A 7413-nucleotide genomic window follows, 5' to 3' on the forward strand; every position below is an offset into this window, starting at 1 on the left:
AGCTGTAGCAGGTGCTGGTAATTCACAGAGTAGGGCTTGGCTGGAGGTCAGGTGACGCGGAGGCGTGACAGCAAGTTTATTTATATAGCCCACAAGCAAGTCTCAAAGGGCTTCAAATGTACAAAAATTGACAATTTAAAGTACAGGAACAATAGGTGTGAGGGCCACAATGATGATCGGGGGAACGTGGAATAAGGTTTTTAAAATTTGTGATATAGCGTGACTCCATTATCAAAAGTAAGCATTTAATTTTAAGAATTGGCATCAACAAAAATGAGAACGATAATCTTCAAGATGATAGCGTAAGTGGCAGGAGGAAGCTGTGTATATTGTTTTTAAACATTATTTTTGGTATTCTTTTTTTTAGGAGGGTCAGTTATGCTTGTGAGAAGATGACTGAGGGAACAAGGTAACAGTAAAAGGGAGTGCTCTATAAATTGTTGGTTCTTTGCCAGAGGTAGTTATTTGGAGGGATGAATTTAAACTGAAAGCCAAATGGAACTGTTTAGTGGAAGAAATATGGGAATGTGGAAATATTGAAGTTACAGCTCATCACATAGTGTCAAATAGTCTAAGTGTGAGATGTGAGCAAACTAAATGGGGAGTGTCAGGGTTTTCCAAAACTATCTTGATCATATGATTATGTTGGAATGTATGTAACCAGTAATGAATAACCTTGGTAGATTAGTTTTATGCTTATGTTGGTGTGTAACCAGTAATAAATAACCTAGCTTGTTCCATCCTACACAATGTCGTAAAACATCCCCTGCCCTGCTAATCTAGAGGTCAAGGGCCTTTTTTACTTGTCTATTCAGTCCACTGTCACCCCCACCCTTTTTCTCCTAATAAAGATGGTCTTGTGGGAAGCGAGAGTCAGACGTCATTCGATCATTGTTGTACGCACAGTGACGAATGGACTCTCCGCCTGCAGGTGCCCAAAACGACTAACTTGTCTCCAAGTGGTTCTTGCAAAATAAGTTAGAGTGAGCACCACTCTAACATTTTGGTGCCGAAACCCGGGACCCTCATACCCGCCATCTGACTGACGGAGGAAGACGTGCTGCATTGTCGACAAGCCAGCGTCCATTAGGAGGACCTGGAAAAGAAAGTCCTGGGAAGAGAACTTCTTCGCTGGGCCAGCATCTTAAGTCTGCCTTCGTCTGACAGAGGTGGTTGACGGGACCCGGAAATGCAACGAACCAGGGGTCAAGTGAGTTAAAGCCCTAAAGTTGTGTGATTGTGTGGTTGTGAAACGCGTAAAAGTAAAAGTGCACAGGAATAAAAATAGGCAAGACAGAGGATAAGAAGTCTTGTGGAAGGAGGGGGTGTTGTAGAGTCCCCCTCTGGATGAAGTGGCTCTTCTGGAGCAGTGGTTTTCAAAATATTTTGTCAAATCTCACGTACCTCCGTGTACCCTGATTTGACAACCACTGTTCTAAGGGGACAACTTCGCGTTGGCAGGGCTGGGTAACTGGACGGTTGTCTTTAGTTCCCAGGGAAGGAAGGGGTGTTGTAGAGTCCCCTCTCCGGATGAAGCAGCTCTTTTTATTTTTTTAAAAAGAGGACTTCGCGTTGGCAGGGCTGGGTAACTGGACGGTTGTCTTTAGTTCCCAGGGAAGGAAGGGGTGTTGTAGAGTCCCCTATCCGGATGAAGCAGCTCTTTTATTTTTAAAAGAGGACTTCGCGTTGGCAGGGATAAGAAATTTGTGTGGTTGAGAAAGTGTGACTGGTAGGATAAATTGACTAAATAGCAGTTCTAGCATTGATCCACGAAAATAATACAGGCTAGTAATTGTTCAAAGGTCAATTTAAACTTGCATTGAGGATCCTCAAAGAGAAAAAAAAAAATTAATAATAATAATAATAATAATAATAATAATAATAATAATTGTATAAACCTAAAATACCAAATTAAGATGGGAAATAAAAACGATAAATCTCTAGCTCTTGAAGGAGATGAGTTCATGGCGAGTAGATTTCTTGATTGTATGTAATACATGCTGAAGTGGAAAAAGAAAAGAGAGAGCGTTGAATTGTGCTAGACTGTGGTTGAAAGCTTCACAAGAGAGAAGAGAATAAATCCAAAAGACAAAAGACAGAAAGTTGAAAAGTGCTGCGACCATGTTTGTCAGGCCGGAAGACAATGAGGCCACAGTGCGCAGGCGCACTGTCCCGGCCACGGCTCCAGCCGCAGCTCAAGCAGGAGAGCAAGAGAGGCATTCCGCTCGTGTGCAAAACTTGTATACAACAACTATGCAGTGGGACAGGCATGCTGAAAAAATTATCCAAAAAGGCAAATGTTCTGATGTATTTCATCTAGATGATGATAATGATCTAAATGAAGATACAACGATCTTCTCCCAAAGTTCCCAAAGGGGAGAGGAAGAGAGAGAGACCAACAAGGCCGAAGGCCACCATATAATTCAAAACCCCCATCAGATTCTGACAACTGTTGGAACTGTGGGAAACGTGGACACTGGTCAATAGAGTGTTTTAGAAGAAAAGAAAAAAAGCGGTGCCAGTCAAGGGGCAGAGGAAGAGGCAGAGGAAAAATTTAACATAAAAAATATAACATTTACAGCATGACAAGCTTCCTCTTCTTTGACCCCTCATGCTAATACAGAGAAAGAAAGAATAGATGCCCATATGACAGCAAAACATGTCATTGTCAGATTATTGGAACATTTTTTGGATTATTAGAGCTCTTGTCCATGCAAGAAGTATGACAATGCTGTTTGTATGCCCAACGACAAATTACCAGGGATCAAATTGTGTGTGTACACTAAAGTTAAAATTTGCAAATCAAGTGGTAAATGAATGCAACTTGAAGATAAATTAAAAAAAAAATTTAAAATGTACTGTCCTTGTGTGCGTGGGAGGGACTAGCTCATGATCGACCACAGGAAATGGCCAGCCTGTGACGAATCATTGGTGCTGGGACCTGCCCTACGCGCGCGAGAGCTGTGCATGTGTGTTAAAATGATGAAGATTGGCTAAACTTTCAGTGTAAAGATATTTGTTAGACTGTGGTCTATCCAATTTGCACTGCAGAACAGAAACGATTTGGAAAGATAAAAATGAGAGGAAAAGAGAAAAATGTGTTTGCGAGCAGAAATTTATCCACACTAGTGCATGTTAAGTGTTGAGCCCTCATGAGAAATTTGAAAAAGAAACGACAGAACATGCTTTCAGGAATTGGAAGAAGCAAAATTGTGAATTTAAGACATTGCAATGCTACATTTAATATAAATAATTGATTGATGGTGTTATAGAATTATACAAACTGCTATATGCGAGCTAAATCTGAGAAATTGAGTTCGTTAAATCTAAAAGCAAAGAGAACTTCAGATTAATTTGCCAGTAGTTTTTTGAGTTGAGTTTTTTTTTTTGGATTGGTGGATTGTTCTATCAGGAACCTTGAGTTGAAAATGGTATATGGATGTTGTGTGGTGAGCTTGGATGAATTGAGACCAATGTGATGGTAAGACTCCTTTTTGGAGACTGTGTGTGAGATGCAAATGAGCATTGATGAATGATTGCCTTGAATGATAGGAAAATACAGGTTGAATGGTTGAAGCTGTTGGCGACTACTATGGAAAATTAGTAGAGCGACTTTGCTGAGAAGAGTGGTTTTGAGTAAGTTGAATGCTAAAATGAAAAACATAGCTTTTGGATTAATGATTAACTAGAGAAAAAAATGGAGAACCAGTAACACATGCAGAAGATGTGTGAACTGGGAAATTGAGAAGCGTTTTGAAAAGAAAGTCAAATTAAATGATGGAATCATATGTAGTAAAGAACACGTTCTCCCAAAACGTTTGTCAAGGTGTGAGGCATGGGCGTTGTCAAGCCTCAGAAGGAGGGAGTGAATAGGACAGATAGTGGAAGATAGTAATAATACAAACCTTTACGACATATGGATTTTCTAATACATTTAGTGTCATACTGTGGTAAAATTCTATTCTGGTATTATGCAATGTATATCTCACTAGTAAGCCTAAGTGTGACCGGGTCATGTTTCGGGTCAGATTCGTGCGGGATTGTTTGGGCCTTGGTCCATGATCTCATTGGCACGAGACATCTGGTTTCCATTAACAACTGACAAGATATGCACCCGAGTGAGGAAAGGGAGGCTAACTCATAAATAATGAGGAGATATTGGGAGTAATCTGTTGGTCCTTTCTTTAAGACCCTTCCTGGTGCAGATAGGTTAGCAACAAGAGAGATTTAGAGGTTCAACAGAAAGACAGTTAAAAGAAAACAACATTATTAATTTGGATAGTTGCGGGCTAACAGGAGCATGAGAAAGAAGAGCTAAGAAGTGGGATCCAATTTGATCAGGGAGATTGGAAATTCACAACACCATATTCTAAGTCACATTTTTGAGCAAGCATGACACAGGTAATAACGTTTGAGAGGTCAAGACATAGATCAGGGCTAGATGTGGAACGCAGACCTCGTTGAGTTAATTTTAAATAATGACAATGTACTGTTAATTTTAAATAATGATACTGAAGACAATGTACTGTCTCATTAAATAGGAACTATAGACAGAACGTAGCTCGAAAATAGGATGAGTTGCAGGACTTACAATATAAAGACGAGATCGCTGTTACTAGGAGAATTTGAAGTTTGGTAAACAAACGTTACTAGTGAATGGATGGCAGCAGCTACATTTGGAGATAGTCTTACAAGTTTGATGTCCCAGTCTGTCACTCTCCAGTGCCAGGATCCCTGAAAACTCAATCCCGAGACTCTGCCTGCAGCCATGGACGTCTACAAAACGGTGCCTGGCTTTGAGGCACCTTTGACCTTTGGCAAGGACAAAGAAAGACTGTTGTTGTACTTGTAGGGGGGCAAGTACACTGGAAAAAAGACGACATCCTCGGGGACGAGAAAAGACAGTGAGAAGCGGAGGAACTCACAATGTTGAAGAAAAAATGGACATTTGAACAATGGACTCATTCGAGAGTGATGGATGTGTTGGCTCCGAAGCAACAACAAAAGAACACCATCTTGAGAGGGTGAGGTGCGGCAAAAGGTATGGACTTGAAATGTCCGACGGCCAAATCGCACTCCTTGCCGTGGCGGTGCTGAAACTTCGTGGGGCTTGGGATAAAGTGGAAAGGAGCTTCATTGTGCACTGGGTTTGACAGAACTGAGGAGATTTGATAAAAAATTGAATAATGCGTAGAGCTACAGAGAAAAGCATCATAATCGGAGACTGAACAGATTTGGATAGGACAAATAGGCTAAAACGGTAGGAAACAAGAGCGAGATCTGATGTTTTGGCTCATCAGGCATAAGAAGTAGAAATTGAGTTAGATAAATTTTAGAATAGGACACTTGGACTAAAGTGAATTCAGTCAAGAGGAAGCTAGGTTGCTCAATGTACCTACTCAATAAAATTGTAAGTTCGTTGCACCACAGTGGAGTTTGGGTGGTCAAAAAGTTGGATACGTTCAATTTTTGACTTTCACACAATCATGCATAGGAGTCGCACAAGGCGACAGTTAACAAGACAATGACTGCAATAGGGATCACTTACAACTGCACCGACATGGAAAAGTAGAAGCAAGGGAGTTGAGTAAGGGATTATATGCAGAACAGTCCGCTATACAGTTACCAATAGGAGGTTCTATCAAAAGAAGCTACATGAGAGATGTATGGAATCCCTTTGTCTGTGGTCTGTGTTCGTGCGTAATCTCTGTAAAGTTGTGTCAGGCTGTTGTCGTTTGTCTGAGCCTTGGGTGCGCGCTCGGTGTGTGTGCATTTATGTGCACAACCTGTGTGGGTGCGAACGTGTTAGGAAAAAGACGGCATGGATAAGGGAATCTCCTTTACGACAGGAGGCAATAAATGGGAAAGCCCCTGTCATGAACGGTCTTTGGTTAGGAGGAATCATTAGGAAGTGCTCAAACTCTTCTTTCAAACACTCCTATCTGCCTCGTTAAAAAGGGCATTACAATTGACTACAAGAGTTGCAAAAAGCAGATGAAGAACATAGGTAGCATGATCAGGGCCCTCAGGCTGAAGGATGTGTCAAATGCAAATTTACTGCCGCCTGATCTTTCCTCCTCACAGGTCGACAACCCCATCAATCCAGGAGACTGGGTCTACATCAAGGTCATCAAAAGAAAGAACTGGGCCAGCCATGGTGGGAGGGACCATTCCAAGTCTTGCTGACTACCCCCCTCCGCAGTGAAGATCGCTGAACGACCCAGCTGGATTCACCTTAGCCAATGCAAGCTACAAGGAGTGCTGGACCCCTCATTTTGGGACGGTGGCGAAGTCTGCAAACAACGATCCCAACTCCGCTAGGCGGGGGGATGTCTCGGTGTTCCTGTCATCTTGGTAGCAACGGGGCTCCACATGCCAGGTGGATCCTCTGCTGCGTTGTGGTTGGAGCATGCTATAGTCTATGGACACATCTGAACAGACCAAGTGATAATGTTGACCGTGGGACACGATGGTCACACGATGAGAACTTTGAGGACTGGTCATGAGACCCCAGAAACCCATACGAAACCAACGCTTGGTACCGGTATGTGAAGGTCACTGTGAGAGCGCACACACAGGAGGGATGTTATCTGTGTTTCCAAAAACTCCCCTTGCTCCACACAAGTTCACTTGGAGGCCAGAGCAATGAATGTCACTGAAGCGAAATGTATGGCATCCATGGGAGGAGATTGATATCAACACCGTACTGTCAGTCAGTGACGCTACCTCTACCGCCCTGGACTCGCAGGAATGAATCTGTGATCAAACTATTTTGGATTAATCCCAATGTGACTGTTGGAGGACGACAGATGCAACAAGTGGCCTAAACCAGGACGCTACCTGGAATGAACTACACGTGTTTCATCCAAGAAAACAAGACCCACGGATGCATCCACGACAACTGCTCTCCAGGAGGGAACTGGATGGGAGCTTTGGACATCACCGCTGTGTGCCAGGATGGGAGAGCCATTTCAAGGTGTAAGGGCTCTCCTGCCAACATGGCTGTACCATTGGACGGGTCCTACTTCATTCGGAACGGATCGTGACTTTATTTATATTTTCTTATTGATAGCATTCTGGTCGCCTAAGGCAGAGGGACCGTGTGAGACTTTTCCTGCGTATTAACATCGGCCAGCAGGTTTTTAGACCACACAATAAGTTTAATCTGGAGTATTGAGGAAAGTCCTCATCTTCACTGGAAGTTGTTGCTATCATTGTTTGTTGTTTTTGTCATGTTTCACCCTACACGCTCCCCAGCCCATTCGCTGTCATCTCAGTTTTTTATTGATTTTTTTTTTTATTATTGTTTTTACTATTCTTCTTTATATTTTCTTACTTATGTTTTATTGATCTGGTTCACATAATCGTATGATAAAACAGGAGGGAGATGTCAGGGTTTTCCAAAACTATCTT

The sequence above is a fragment of the Syngnathus typhle genome, linkage group LG1 (assembly GCF_033458585.1).
Source record: "Syngnathus typhle isolate RoL2023-S1 ecotype Sweden linkage group LG1, RoL_Styp_1.0, whole genome shotgun sequence".
Taxonomy (NCBI): domain Eukaryota; kingdom Metazoa; phylum Chordata; class Actinopteri; order Syngnathiformes; family Syngnathidae; genus Syngnathus; species Syngnathus typhle.